This window comes from Pseudophryne corroboree, chromosome 5 (genome assembly GCF_028390025.1).
Source record: "Pseudophryne corroboree isolate aPseCor3 chromosome 5, aPseCor3.hap2, whole genome shotgun sequence".
NCBI classification, from domain to species: Eukaryota; Metazoa; Chordata; class Amphibia; order Anura; family Myobatrachidae; genus Pseudophryne; species Pseudophryne corroboree.
The window spans coordinates 594,728,104-594,743,967 of NC_086448.1; positions in this window are offsets into that span (position 1 = coordinate 594,728,104).

Below are 15,864 nucleotides of genomic sequence, written 5' to 3' on the forward strand. Positions count from 1 at the left end.
CTCCACTTCCCATCCCATCTCCCTCAAGTATTTCTTTCCCCCTTCTCATTCTTCTCCATTTCCTCCTATAAGATGGACTTTCCCCAAGAGACTGTGATTCGGATTTTTCTGTTGACCATGATGTTGACCAGAGCAGTCTGTTCCGGCGAGAGTACCATGGAGGTCGAGAGAGGTTCTGGAATGGGTTCTGATGACAGAGATGGAGGCGTAGATTTCCAAGAACAACATAATCACTGAGTAAAGGCGAGTATCAGAAAACGATCTGGTAGCATTGACAATAGAAGAAATTGTGAAGGATTGTTAGCTGAGGAGAACTGTATCTGTAGGCTCTGTGACAGTGTAGTTGAGGATGGGTGTATCAATAAATGCCAATCCAGTTTTAATATCCACATGGACCGGCATCCATTGAGTGACTACCACCCCTTAGTGGGTAAATTGTTAAATCAGACAGATTGTTGGGTATGCTCTCAAGTACCTCAAGGCCATAGTAAATCAGGCTTAGTACCATTCCCTTTAACGGTAGGGGAGGTACTTGAGCTAAGTGGTGGGAGGCCGGTGGACAGGAGGTTTAATATCTCCAGCCCTCCTAGTTTGAAGCTCCACCAATATCATGTGGATAGGTCCCTAATATGTTTCAACATTTCCAATCCCTGAAAGCCGGGAAATTGGGAAGTGTCATGGAGTAACCAAACCATGACCTTTTCATATAGAGCAGATAGAATGCCTACAGATACAGAGCTTATACGCCACATAGCCGGTAGGGAAAAATATTTCCGATATAGGTATACCCTAGGAAGTAGGTCCATGAGAGTTGGAGAGGTATCACCAGGATACTGTGCACATATCATACAAACTGATACGTGTAGTAAACAGATGGGAGATCTAGGGTTAGGAAATTTCACATGGAAGATGTGTAATATGGTTATGTCCTACTCCGTCCCATATGTTCTCCCCGATGATGCATATTTCATATGCGGGAGGAAGGCGTATAAATGGCTTGCCCCAAACTCAGAAGGGTTGTGTTATATTGGAAAAGTACTTCCTGAGGTAATGACTGTATCACATACTAAAATGAAAGATATTCACCGCAGTGCCCAAGCTCCTTATACCCACACTCATTACGAGCACATCGTTAAACGGCACCTGATAGAGAGAACAGAGCATCCGGCCTCTGACCTGATCAGTGAATCCACCGGGATTCAATTCCTAATCGCGTTAGATATCACTCGCACCGCCAGAGGAGTGATAAATTATAAATATATATCAGCGCTTGCAAATTTATTAGACAATATCACTGAAATGTATGGTGACACATTCAGGTATACTGGAAGGGAGCTCCAAGCTTATAAAACAGAACTGGTTTAGCATAGGATGATTCTCAATTATCTCACAGCAGTGACAGGCGAATATTGTGTCACACTGGCAACGCAGTACGGCGTAAAATGCTGCACTTATATTACGAATAGCACCGAGGACCCGGTCGAGGTCATAGACCAAAAGATGGACGACATTCTCCAATTAAAGTGGGAATTCCGCAGGAGACACAATCTCACCCTTGCTGCTGTGGGTAATGAGCTGTCCAGTTGGGTGTCATGGTTGAACCCGCGAAATTGGTTCTCTGGTTTAGGAGAATGGGCTCAAGGAGTCATAATGGATGTAGGGAAGTTTCTTCTATGTATCTTAGGTGTTGTCATATCGATTGGCTTGATATTTAGATGCGGTCAGGCTTTAACGAAGTGCAAACGGAGTACCAGGGTAATGAGTCTAAGGAGTGAGGAAATTGTAATTCCAATGGATTTGATCTATGACCCAACGATAGAGACAATGATGTGATGAAAATGTGATTCTACGGTCCGTTTCTTTCACCTGTTTCTCCTTTTCTCCAAGATAAAAAGACCCGCTTGGAAGAGGAATTTGATGACCTTATATACAGACAACAGATGGATTAAAGAAGAAGTTTGACAACCTTGTACACAAACAACAGATGGACTATGCCATAGACCCCCAGTTTCCCTAGAAATTTTAAATTTATGCTAGCCCAACTTTTTTTGTAAGTCTATGGACATTGACAAGGCTTTTTGCTTACCGTTAATAGCAAAAGCCCAAAGGAGACTTCAAACAAGACTTCAGACAAGACTTCAGACAAGACTTAAACCAACAAATGCATATTAACCTCACATAGAATACCACTGCATTTACCATAATTGTTTCTTATCTTCATCTCTACAACCTTCAGGTAATGACACACATAGTCGATAGGGAATACAGGCACAAATATCAGCATTCACATATTCCCCCCCCATTCATGTATCATCAACTAAAATGTGCTCCCCCATTTTGTTGCAACTAAAAGCCGAAAAGAGCTCGGTAAAGTTTGACAGCCCATCCACAGACCCGTACCACAGGATAAGAAGGAATTCAAATGTATACTTCGCAATACCTCGAAGCTTGATTTACAACACGTACGGCACGATGATACATGACCCCCCAAACATGGATTCATACACACATGCTTCTGCTATCTCACTAGGTCATACCCTTCTCACACCTTCTTCTCTCCTCCCCTACCCAACCATGGAAATGTATTTACACATGACATATATTTTTCTCTTTTTGAAATGTTTTAGGAAGTAGCAGTTATTGGTGACTGCCAAAGGGTGGACTGTCAAAGTCTGAAAAATATCACGCTACACACTGCCATATTTGCACCTCATGCGAGTGACTGTTGCACGTTCATGAGCCCTGCCGTGCGTGCGCATACTCGCCGTTGCGGGCACCCGCAGGCGCACAGTGTGCGCATTTACGGTAAAGTTTATGTGCGTCTAGCGGGCGACTCGTTCATAACATATTTTAACTGTATAATGTATTTTGTAGATTATGGTCCCTTTGATAGAATCTGAAAGTTTAGTTAAGGTAGCATATTCATAGACAAAGAGAACCCTCTTTGTTTGACACGAAGGGTCAGACAAGGGTTATACAGTGGTGTTTAGTATCCATCGGAAGAGTATTTAATTAGCAATATTCCGGTGTTGGTTTGAAGCGGATTAATCGCTCGTGCGAATAGTTATGGACATAAGTAGTTTATGGACTTTTACTATTATTTGCACTTTATTATCCATGCGGCGGAAAACCTAGTTTCCCACCCACCTGAGCAGTTGGAAATAGTCACAGCCCACCTGTATGAATCAACCTATGACCTTTTGTTATAATGCGAAGACGAATTCCTGTGTCCAATGAACAATAAGAATATAGGGACCATTGTACTGTATTATGTGTAGGGTATAAAAGGACAAGCCACTCTGGGCCAGCTCTCTATTCTCTTCAACGGTTCTCATTGCTGATAATCGGGAGCTGGATATCCAGAGGCGCATGCGATTGTTTCCCTTGAGCGTAAGTTTCTCCGCAATCATATTGTCTTTGTTGTTATTGTGAGCCATATCTCTCTCTCTCTCTTCTCCCCTTTTCTCTCTCTTTTCCTCTTAAAGTGTTATTGTGCTGTTATTGTATTTCATGTGTAGTTATCTGGTTAGTTAGTCTATGTTATATTGGTAGTGTATGACTTGTATTGTATTATTCTTTTGCAAATAGAACGTTCATATAAGGTGTTAGAACCTAAGATCGGTATCTGTGTATTTCTTATATTTCTAAGTATTCTCTGAGCGTCGGAGACGCTCGTACAGCTTTTAAGTTAATAAGGTTACACTGTGTTACATTTACACCCTATCACTACACCAAGGTTTATTGCATAGATACATTGTTTATGGTATAGTTATAAAGGTTTAACATTGTGAGCATCAGCGCCGCTTGTGATCTCCTCGTGGTCCCAAGCGTCCGCTACGCTAATAGCGTATCATTACAATAGTCGGCAGCCAATAGCATGCCCACCTGTGATCTCTTGGCCGTGAGCGAACGTGACGCTTGAGCGTCTCGACTACGGCTAAGCGATTGTTACGCAACGTGCGTACCCTTACGGTATTCCATACGCCAATAGCGTACTGTGTTCTTTGGCCTCTTAAAGGGTTTTAAGTAAGATAAATATTTAGCTTTATCAGAGTTTTCGTCTGTTGTAGTACAATGTGTAGGTGGGACTGGGATGAGGGTTCATCTTTTGTAGCTGAAAATCAGCATATTTGGATAAATTCTTAGAGATTCATTAAATCATTATTTACAATTCTTTGTCTCTGCTGTCCTAATGTTAGCCAAAGTGCTGATTGCTAGAATTTGGATGGCTCCACAAAACTTGTTGTTGTTGTTTTTTTTTGCCTGGATTGGATTGGTGAATTTCACTGTCTCACATGAATGTTTCATGTACACTAAGTGAAAAATTCTTGCCAAATTTGATAAAGTGTGGTCTGATCTGATGGACAGTCTTCTCATTTTGCTTGGATCCGGAACCTGCCATAGTCTTTTGGTGTCCATTATTTATTTATTTATAACAGTTTCTTATATAGCGCAGCATATTCCGTTGCGCTTTACAATTAGAACAACAGTAATAGAACAAAACTGGGTAAAAACAGACAGACATAGAGGTAGAAAGGCCCTGCTCGCAAGCTTACAATCTATAGGAAAATAGGCATAGATACACAAGGATAGATGCTACCTATTGCAAAATGGTCAACCAGATTGCTAGGTTCTTAATGGGTTGTATGATGATACCCCTCAAAGTTGGCCAAGTGTCAGGAGGGTGTGAGACTAAAGAAAGACAAGATATGTGATGTTATGAATACTGTACAGAGGATGTAATTAGATAGGGAATGTCACGATCCGGGTATCTGGACGCCATTACTTACCCTTCAGATGCCTCCTAAGGCGGGCTCAGCGTTCCAGGACCAGATTCCGCTGTTCCTGAGTTTCCACATGCAGAGTGTCAGAGTGGTGTTTTCATCAGCCGCGGCCTCCGCTGTGCCCGCGTGGTTAAATGTGCATCTATCAGCCTGGCGTCTCCTGTCTCCGGTGGCCGGCGCCGCCATTACTGTTTCCCAGACCACATGGATTACAAACCAAACTTCCCTCCAAGTGTCTGCATGGGCGCAGCCATCTTGGATTCTGTCATCTGATCATTTCCACCAATCTGCTGTTTGTATTGTTGATTTGCATAATTGCCTAGCCAACCCCTTCCTTGCTGCAGGTATAAGTAAGCTGTGCCTGAGCAAGGAAGACGTCAGTGCTTTGGTTGTCAAACCTAGTTCCTGTTTGTCTCTCTTCTATGATTGTCTTCCAGGTTCCAGCTCCTGTCTCAAGACTTCCACCATAGAGACCCGCACCAGCATTCCACCTGCGGTGTAGCCTGACACTCCAATCCATTGTGGATTCATCTGTTTCCAGCTACAACACTACCTGCTTCCAGCCTCAGCTTCCAGCAGAATACAGCTTCCCTTAAAGGGCCGGTGTCCTTTCTACACTTTACCACTCTCCACCGGAATTATTATTTCTCCGCTCTCAAGTTCTACATTTCAGTTCACATTTCATCGCTCCCAAAGTTCATTTATTATTTAACTGGTTCCAGCCAGTATCCACTCCGTGCTAACAACAGTCTGGTTCCAGCCAGTATCCACAGCAGCTGTTTTACCTTCAGCAACCCAGCTCTTCCTGGAACACCAGCTGGTACAATCCTGGGTTATCTCCATTGCTACAGCCGGGCCTGGTAAGGACTTTCCATCTAGAAGATCATAAGAACTATCTCACACTACCAGTGCCCTGTGGCTCCTGCCATGCTGTAGTACTCAGGAACTGTATTTATTCTTTGCTGACTTTTACGTTTTCTTTATTGCTGCTGTGATGCGGAGTTGTCATAATAAACATCATTGACTTTTATCTAAGTTGTCGTGGTCACGCCTTCGGGCAGTTATTATTCATGTTACTTACATGTCCAGGGGTCTGATACAACCTCCCAGGTTCCGGTACATCTCAGCCCCTACAACTGAGGCTGCCTCCCGTCAGCTCAGGCCCTCAGTTGTGACAGTAAGCACTGACCTAATGAATCCAGCCGGAGACCAGGATCAAGCGGCCAGGCCGATGCAAGAACTGGCAGCCCGACTAGAACATCAGGAGGCTGCACAGGGCCACATCATCCGCTGTCTCCAGGATCTCTCTACTCGGCTGGATGGGATTCAGACCACTCTCCGTGGATCAGGCGCATCTGGTGCGTCAACCACAGTGACTCCAGCTATAACCCCACCCACCTTACCCATTCCTGCTCCACGTCTTCATCTTCCAACGCCAGCAAAATTTGACGGATCTCCAAGATTCTGCAGGGGATTTCTCAACCAGTGTGAGATTCAGTTTGAGCTACAACCTGGCAATTTCCCCAGTGACCGTACAAAAATTGCCTACATTATTTCTCTTCTCAGTGGCTCAGCCCTCGATTGGGCATCACCGTTATGGGAGAGGTCCGACACCCTGCTATCTTCTTACACTGCATTCGTGTCAACATTCAGGCGCATCTTCGACGAGCCAGGCCGGGTAACTTCAGCTTCGTCTGAGATTCTCCGTTTACGCCAGGGATCACGTACTGTAGGACAATATCTTATACAGTTCCAGATCCTGGCATCCGAACTGGCATGGAACGACGAGGCCCTGTATGCTGCATTCTGGCATGGTTTATCCGAGCGTATTAAAGATGAGTTAGCTACCAGAGACTTACCCTCCAAGTTAGATGAGTTAATCTCACTTTGTACGAAAGTTGACTTACGTTTCAGAGAGAGAGCAACTGAGCGTGGAAGATCATCTGCTCCAAAATCTTCTGCTCCTCCTCCTCGCCAACTGTCACCAACTAAAGATGAACCCATGCAAATTGGCCGTTCCCGTTTAACTCCTGCTGAGCGCCGAAGACGTCTCTCCGAGTTTCTCTGTTTGTACTGTGCAGCTCCGTCTCACACCATTAATGCCTGTCCCAAACGTCCGGGAAACTCCAAATCCTAGCTCGCCAAGGAGAGGGCCGGCTAGGAGTAATGATCTCCTCTCCATCTCCTCAAGATTGTAACCTCCCAGTCTCGCTTCAAGTTGCTCAACGTTATCAGAACGTCATTGCCCTCCTGGATTCCGGAGCAGCTGGGAACTTTATTACCGAAGCCTATGTTAAACGGTGGTCCCTACCCACCGAGAGACTTCCTTCGTCCTTTTCCTTAACTGCTGTGGATGGCAGTAAAATTTTTGATACAGTTATTTCTCTAAGGACTCTACCAGTTCGTCTGAGAGTGGGAGTTCTTCATTCCGAACTTATTTCACTTTTAGTGATTCCAAGAGCCACACATCCTGTGGTCCTGGGCCTTCCATGGCTCCGTCTTCACAATCCTACAATTGATTGGACGACTACGCAAATCCTGGCATGGGGTTCCTCCTGTACTAAGACATGTTTGTTTAAAGTGTTGCCTGTCTGTTCCTCCTCCCCCAGGTCGTCTGATGTTCCACCTCCTCCATATCAAGATTTCACGGATGTGTTCAGTAAAGCTTCTGCTGATATCCTTCCCCCTCATAGAGAATGGGACTGCCCGATTGATCTCGTTCCAGGGAAGGTTCCACCTCGAGGCCGAACTTATCCGTTGTCTCTCCCCGAGACGCATTCTATGGAGGAATACATAAAAGAGAACCTAGCAAAGGGGTTCATTCGACCTTCTTCTTCTCCAGCCGGCGCAGGCTTCTTTTTTGTAAAGAAGAAAGATGGTGGTCTGCGGCCGTGCATCGACTACAGAGGTTTGAACGACATTACCATCAAGAACCGCTATCCTTTACCCCTGATTACTGAGCTCTTTGACAGAGTTAGCGGAGCTACCATCTTTACAAAGCTGGACCTGAGAGGTGCATACAATCTCATCCGGATCCGTGAGGGTGACGAGTGGAAGACCGCATTTAACACCCGTGACGGACATTATGAGTACCTCGTCATGCCCTTCGGATTGAGCAATGCTCCAGCTGTCTTCCAGCATTTCGTCAATGAGATCTTCAGAGACATTCTATACCGTCATGTCGTGGTCTATCTAGATGATATCCTCATTTTTGCCAACAATTTAGAGGAACATCGTTTCTGGGTAAAGGAGGTTCTGTCCCGTCTCCGTGTCAATCATCTCTACTGCAAATTAGAGAAATGCGCCTTTGAAGTCAAGTCCATTCCGTTTCTAGGGTACATTGTGTCCGGTTCCGGACTAGAGATGGATCCTGAGAAACTACAAGCAATCCAGAATTGGCCAGTACCCTTAACCCTCAAAGGGGTCCAGAGGTTCTTAGGGTTCGCCAATTATTACCGAAAGTTTATACGAGACTTTTCCACCATTGTGGCGCCTATTACTGCTTTCACCAAGAAGGGTGCTAACCCGTCCAAGTGGTCTGAAGAAGCCATGCAAGCTTTTCATCTTTTAAAACAGAGGTTCATCTCTGCACCTGTCCTGAAACAGCCTGACGTCGACTCTCCTTTCATCTTAGAGGTGGATGCCTCCTCCGTTGGAGTAGGAGCGGTGTTATCTCAGAGGGCTAAAGATGGTCATTTACATCCTTGCAGTTTCTTCTCACGGAAGTTCTCCCCAGCGGAGCGCAACTATGCCATTGGCGACCAGGAGTTGCTAGCCATCAAGCTCGCTCTAGAGGAGTGGAGATATCTGTTGGAGGGAGCTTCTCATTCAATCACCATCCTTACAGACCACAAGAACCTTCTATATCTAAAAGGCGCACAATGTCTCAACCCTCGTCAGGCCAGATGGGCACTTTTCTTTTCCAGGTTCGACTTTAAACTCCAGTTCTGTCCGGGCTCTCAGAATCGCAAGGCCGATGCCCTTTCCCGCTCATGGGAGCAAGAAAATGAGTCAGAGTCTTCAGACAAGCATCCTATTATAAATCCGTTGGCATTCTCCACGGTAGGGATGGACTCTACGCCCCCATCAGGGAAAAGTTTTGTGAAGCCGACACTAAGGAAGAAGCTCATGCATTGGGCCCATGCTTCCCGTTTTGCCGGACATACAGGTATCCAAAAAACCCTGGAGTTTATCTCTAGGTCCTATTGGTGGCCAACTCTGAAAAAGGACGTTTTGGAGTTTATTGCATCTTGCCCAAAGTGTGCTCAACATAAAGTATCCCGCCAGTCGCCTGCGGGGCAACTGGTTCCACTATCTGTTCCCCGTCGACCATGGACCCATTTGTCGATGGATTTTATTACAGATTTGCCCATGTGCAACAAGTTCAATACCATCTGGGTGGTAGTTGACCGGTTCACCAAGATGGCACACTTCATTCCTCTCACCGGTCTTCCGTCAGCTTCCAAGTTGGCTCAAGTATTCATACAAGAGATCTTCCGACTCCACGGTCTTCCAGAAGAAATTATCTCAGATCGAGGAGTTCAATTCACAGCCAAATTCTGGCGAAGTTTATGTCAAGTCCTCCAAGTCAAGCTAAAGTTTTCCACGGCTTACCATCCTCAGACCAATGGTCAAACTGAGAGGGTGAATCAGGACTTGGAGGCCTTCCTCCGCATCTATGTGTCCTCCTCTCAAGATGACTGGGTTCAATTACTTCCCTGGGCCGAGTTCTGTCATAACAACCAGTATCATTCTTCATCTTCTTCAACACCATTCTTCACCAACTTTGGATTCCACCCTAAAGTCCCTGAGTTCCAACCGCTTCCAGCAACTTCTGTTCCCGCAGTGGATATCACCTTGCATCAGTTTGCCAATATCTGGAAGAGCGTACGATCAGCTCTGCTCAAGGCATCGTTCAGGTACAAGAAGTTTGCGGATAAGAAGCGTCGAGCAGTTCCTGCTCTCAAGGTGGGTGATCGGGTATGGTTATCCACGAAGAATTTGAGGTTAAGAGTTCCCAGTATGAAGTTTGCACCTCGCTACATCGGTCCTTTTAAAATTGATCAAGTCATCAATCCTGTTGCTTACAGACTCCAGTTACCTCCCTTCTTAAAAATACCCAGGACATTCCATGTTTCCCTGTTGAAACCGCTAATCTTGAATCGGTTTCATTCCTCACTTCCACCAACTCCGAAAGTCCAAACTCAACGAGGCGTTGAGTATGAAGTGGCCAAGATCCTGGACTCACGTCACCGTTACGGTCAACTTCAGTATCTCATTGACTGGAAGGGCTATGGTCCTGAAGAACGCTCTTGGACCAATGCCTCTGACGTCCATGCTCCTGCCTTGGTCCGAAATTTCCACGCAAAGTTTCCTTTAAAGCCTAAGAAGTGTCCTGGGGCCACTCCTAAAGGGGGGGGTGCTGTCACGATCCGGGTATCTGGACGCCATTACTTACCCTTCAGATGCCTCCTAAGGCGGGCTCAGCGTTCCAGGACCAGATTCCGCTGTTCCTGAGTTTCCACATGCAGAGTGTCAGAGTGGTGTTTTCATCAGCCGCGGCCTCCGCTGTGCCCGCGTGGTTAAATGTGCATCTATCAGCCTGGCGTCTCCTGTCTCCGGTGGCCGGCGCCGCCATTACTGTTTCCCAGACCACATGGATTACAAACCAAACTTCCCTCCAAGTGTCTGCATGGGCGCAGCCATCTTGGATTCTGTCATCTGATCATTTCCACCAATCTGCTGTTTGTATTGTTGATTTGCATAATTGCCTAGCCAACCCCTTCCTTGCTGCAGGTATAAGTAAGCTGTGCCTGAGCAAGGAAGACGTCAGTGCTTTGGTTGTCAAACCTAGTTCCTGTTTGTCTCTCTTCTATGATTGTCTTCCAGGTTCCAGCTCCTGTCTCAAGACTTCCACCATAGAGACCCGCACCAGCATTCCACCTGCGGTGTAGCCTGACACTCCAATCCATTGTGGATTCATCTGTTTCCAGCTACAACACTACCTGCTTCCAGCCTCAGCTTCCAGCAGAATACAGCTTCCCTTAAAGGGCCGGTGTCCTTTCTACACTTTACCACTCTCCACCGGAATTATTATTTCTCCGCTCTCAAGTTCTACATTTCAGTTCACATTTCATCGCTCCCAAAGTTCATTTATTATTTAACTGGTTCCAGCCAGTATCCACTCCGTGCTAACAACAGTCTGGTTCCAGCCAGTATCCACAGCAGCTGTTTTACCTTCAGCAACCCAGCTCTTCCTGGAACACCAGCTGGTACAATCCTGGGTTATCTCCATTGCTACAGCCGGGCCTGGTAAGGACTTTCCATCTAGAAGATCATAAGAACTATCTCACACTACCAGTGCCCTGTGGCTCCTGCCATGCTGTAGTACTCAGGAACTGTATTTATTCTTTGCTGACTTTTACGTTTTCTTTATTGCTGCTGTGATGCGGAGTTGTCATAATAAACATCATTGACTTTTATCTAAGTTGTCGTGGTCACGCCTTCGGGCAGTTATTATTCATGTTACTTACATGTCCAGGGGTCTGATACAACCTCCCAGGTTCCGGTACATCTCAGCCCCTACAACTGAGGCTGCCTCCCGTCAGCTCAGGCCCTCAGTTGTGACAGGGAAGCACTGAAGGTTATGTGGGTGGGTCTGGAATTTGATAGGCTTGTCTGTAGAGGTGAGTTTTCAGGGAACGTTTAAAGGTTTGGAGACTAGAGGCGAGTCTTACTGTGCATGGGAGGGCATGCCACAGAGTGGGTGAAGCCCGGATAAAGTCCTGTATTTTGATTGTGAACAAGTAATGCGTGTGGATGAGAGACGTAGATCTTGTGCAGAGCGGAGAGGTCGGGTAGGGAGATATTTTGAGATGAGTGAAGAGATGTATGTTGGTGCAGTTTGGTTAATAGCCTTGTATGTGAGTAAAAGTATTTTATATTTAATACGGTAGAATACCGGTAACCAATGGAGGGACTGACAGAGTGGATCTGCAGACGATGAACGTCTGGCGAGGAAGATTAGCCTCGCAACTGCATTCAAAATGGATTGTAGTGGTGAGAGCCTATGTTTGGGAAGACCGGTCAGGAGACTATTACAATAATCAATGCGGGAGATAATGAGAGCATGTATTAGAGTTTTTGCTGTGTCTTGAGTAAGATATGGTCATATTTTGGATAAGTTTCTTAGATGTATGTAACATAATCTTGAGACAGATTGAATGTGGGGAACAAAGGACAGTTCAGAGTCAAGAATGACACCTAGGCAGCGTGTTAGGCGCCGGGGTCCGCTTGTCTGCGCGGCCCGGCGCCTAGCAACTAGAGACGCCGTGCGCGTACAGCCGCCGGCTCCCTAGCAACGCTAGACGCCGGGCGCGCTGAGCCGCACGGACCCTAGCAACGGGGACGCCACTGGCGGACCACGTTCCCCGTTGCTAGGCTTTAGGAAATTAAGGTATTCAACTGCTCTCTGGCCGTGCAGCAAGGCAGCTGCACGGCATTTATTCTAATCAGCCTTTAGCAGCTGATTGGAGGACTCCTTGTTAAATACACTCCAAGGGCTTCTCACAGACGCCGGTAATAGCTTCCTGCATGCTGCCTTTGTTTGCTGAGAGTCTGTTTCCAGTCCTGCTGTATCCGGTCATTCCAGTCCTCAGAAGTCCGGTATTCGGGAGTTGTCATCTCATCCCAAGAGGTCGTTTGGTTCCCTGGAGTCCTGACTGATCACCGTTTTATATCCAGTGGTGTTCGTGAGTTGCGGCTCTGCCGTGTGTCGCGGCTCAGCCGCTTTACCTTTTATATTTTGTGTTTGGAGCATCTGCGGAGGGTTCCGCTTCCACAAGTCCTCTCTGGTACTCGGCGGTGCCGGGTAGGAGAATTGGACAAGTGGATATTTTGGTTGTCCTTTTCCCTGGCGGTTTCTCCGCACATATTATAGTTTTGAGTTTGCTTAGCCCCTGGCCTGGTTGTTTAGTTAGAGGGCCTCTTGTTATCACCCTGTCTCGGGTTTCCCTTTGTCTCTCATTAAGACCGGGGGGCATCGAAGTTGGGCAGACATAATCCGCCCTTCAAACGCGGCTGCCAAGGGCTCAAGAAACCATAGTCTCGCAGGGGATTTCTGACAACACGGGTGAGATAACAGAGTTAGGGCGCAAGGGGCTATTTTCCTGTCCTGCTCCCTTCCCCAGCATTCCGTTCCAGTGCTCCGGTCCTTGCCATAAGATCTCCTCTGACCAGAGTGCTGGAATCATAACATTATTACCGGCCATACCAAAACTTAAAATTAAACGGGGTTTAATTTTTTCTCATTCAGTTTTGTGAGAGTTTATCGGCCTCATGAATCCAACAGGTTTAGGGCCAAATCCTGGTCAGCTCTTAGTCAGCCAGATTCAATAACTTACTCAGATGGTTCAGGATCTTTCTCTTCGGGTGAAGTCGCAGGAAGATCTTTTGCGAGCTTCCCCAAGGGTGATCCCTGAACCAAAGATGCATTTGCCTGACCGTTTTTCTGGTGATAGAAAAGAGTTTTTTAATTTTAAAGAATCCTGTAAACTTTATTTTCGTTTAAGACCGACTTCCTCGGGTACTGAATCTCAGCGGGTCGGGTTTATTATTTCTTTGCTCCAGGGGGATCCTCAGACCTGGGCATTTGGTTTAAGAGCAGAGGATCCGGCATTGTTGTCAGTTGACGCTTTTTTTGAGTCTTTAGGGCTCTTGTATGATGACCCTGATAGAGAGGCGTCCGCTGAAAGTCAGTTGCGCGCTCTCAGACAGGGTAGAAATCCTGCGGAGGTTTATTGTACGGAGTTTCGCCATTGGTCGAACGACTGTGGCTGGAATGACCCAGTCCTGCGCAGTCAGTTTCGCCTCGGCTTATCAGAGTCTATAAAAGACAGTCTCCTTCAGTACCCCGCTCCTGAGACTCTCGATAAACTCATGGGGCTTTCTATTAAGATTGATCGTCGTCTCAGAGAGCGGAGGGCTGAAAAAGGAGCACCTGTAAGGTCAAGTCCGTGTGTATATTCCATTCCTAAAGACGTAGAGGAGCCCATGCAGATGGGTCTCTCCCGGCTGTCTCCTGAAGAAAGAGCCAGAAGGCAAAATTCTGGTCTTTGTCTGTACTGTGGGGGTAAGGGACATTTTGCTCGTAATTGTCCGAACAAGTCGGGAAACGCTTTGACCAGGTGAATTGTGAGGGGGTTCACCTAGGTCTGCAGCTTATCTCCTCGAATAACTCCCTTTTAGTCCCAGTTAAAGTTTTCTTTGGCAGCCTCAGTTCTTCGGTGTCGGCTTTTGTTGATAGTGGAGCTGCAGGAAACTTTATGGATTTAACTTGGGCTAAGGCCTTAGGCATTCCTCAGTTACCTTTGGGTAGGTGTGTCACCATGCATGGCTTAGATGGGAGTCCGCTGTCTAATGGGATTATTTCTCTCCGTACACCCCCTGTACTACTTACAGTAGGAGCTCTACATTCCGAGAAAATCGAGTTCTTTCTTACACATTGCCCAGCAGTTCCAGTTGTTCTGGGTCACCCTTGGCTGGCCTTTCATAATCCCACCATTGATTGGCGGTCGGGGGAGATTTCACATTGGGGTACTTTTTGTGATAAGGAATGTATCACGTTTCCAGTCAGAGTAGCAGCTATCATTCCAGAACTCATTCCGGTGGAATACCAGGAGTTTGCTGATGTTTTCTCCAAAGGCAATGCGGACATTCTGCCTCCCCATCGGCCTTATGATTGTGCTATTGAGTTAATTCCTGGTGCCGCATTGCCAAAGGGAAGATTATATGCATTATCCGGGCCAGAAACTGCGGCTATGAATGATTATGTAAAGGAGAGCCTTGAGAAAGGATTTATTAGACCATCAAAATCTCCTTTAAGTGCAGGCTTCTTCTTTGTGGAGAAAAAGGATGGCTCGCTTAGACCTTGCATTGATTTTAGAGCCCTGAATAAGATCTCAGTTAAAAACACCTATCCTTTGCCATTGATTTCTGTACTCTTTGATCAGTTACGTTCTGCTGTGATTTTTTCTAAAATTGACCTTAGAGGAGCGTACAACCTCATCCGAATTAAATCTGGAGATGAGTGGAAAACGGCCTTCAGTACTCAGTCGGGTCACTACGAATACCTGGTGATGCCGTTCGGCCTGTCCAATGCTCCGGCAGTTTTTCAAGACCTCATTAACGATGTGCTCCGTGACTTCCTAGGGAAATTTGTGGTCGTTTACTTAGACGACATCCTGATTTTTTCTGAATCAAAGGAACAACATGTTACCCAGGTGCGTCTGGTTCTTCAAAAGTTACGTGAGAATCAATTATATGCCAAGTTGGAGAAGTGTGAGTTTCATGTCACGGAAGTATCTTTTTTAGGGTACATAATTTCCCCTCAGGGATTTTCCATGGAACCAAAGAAACTCCAGGCCATCCTTAGTTGGGCGCAACCCACCAATTTAAAAGCAATTCAGCGCTTTTTAGGGTTTGCGAATTATTATAGGAGGTTCATTCATTCTTTTTCTGACCTGGTTGCTCCCATTGTAGCTCTGACAAAGAAAGGAGCGGATCCTACCAACTGGTCGCGTGAAGCTGAGTTGTCCTTCCGGGCCTTGAAACAAGCCTTTATCTCAGCTCCAGTCCTCAGACATCCTAATCCGGAATTGCCCTTTGTGGTGGAGGTTGATGCCTCGGAGGTTGGAGTGGGGGCTATCCTTTCTCAAAAGGATCCGGAGTCTCTGGAGTTACATCCTTGTGCCTTTATGTCCAGGAAATTCTCCTCCGCTGAATCCAACTATGACGTTGGTAATCGGGAGTTACTGGTGGTAAAGTGGGCTTTTCGAGGAGTGGAGGCATTGGCTGGAGGGAGCAAAACATACTATTTCGGTATTGACTGACCATAAGAACCTGCAATACATTGAATCGGCTAAGCGGCTTAATGCCCGGCAGGCACGTTGTGGCATTATTTTTTACGCGTTTCAAATTGATAATCACTTTCAGGCCTGGTTCCAAGAATACTAAGGCTGATGCCCTGTCACGTAGCTTTCTTCCGGTTCACAATAACAATCCTGTTACCCCCATACTTCCA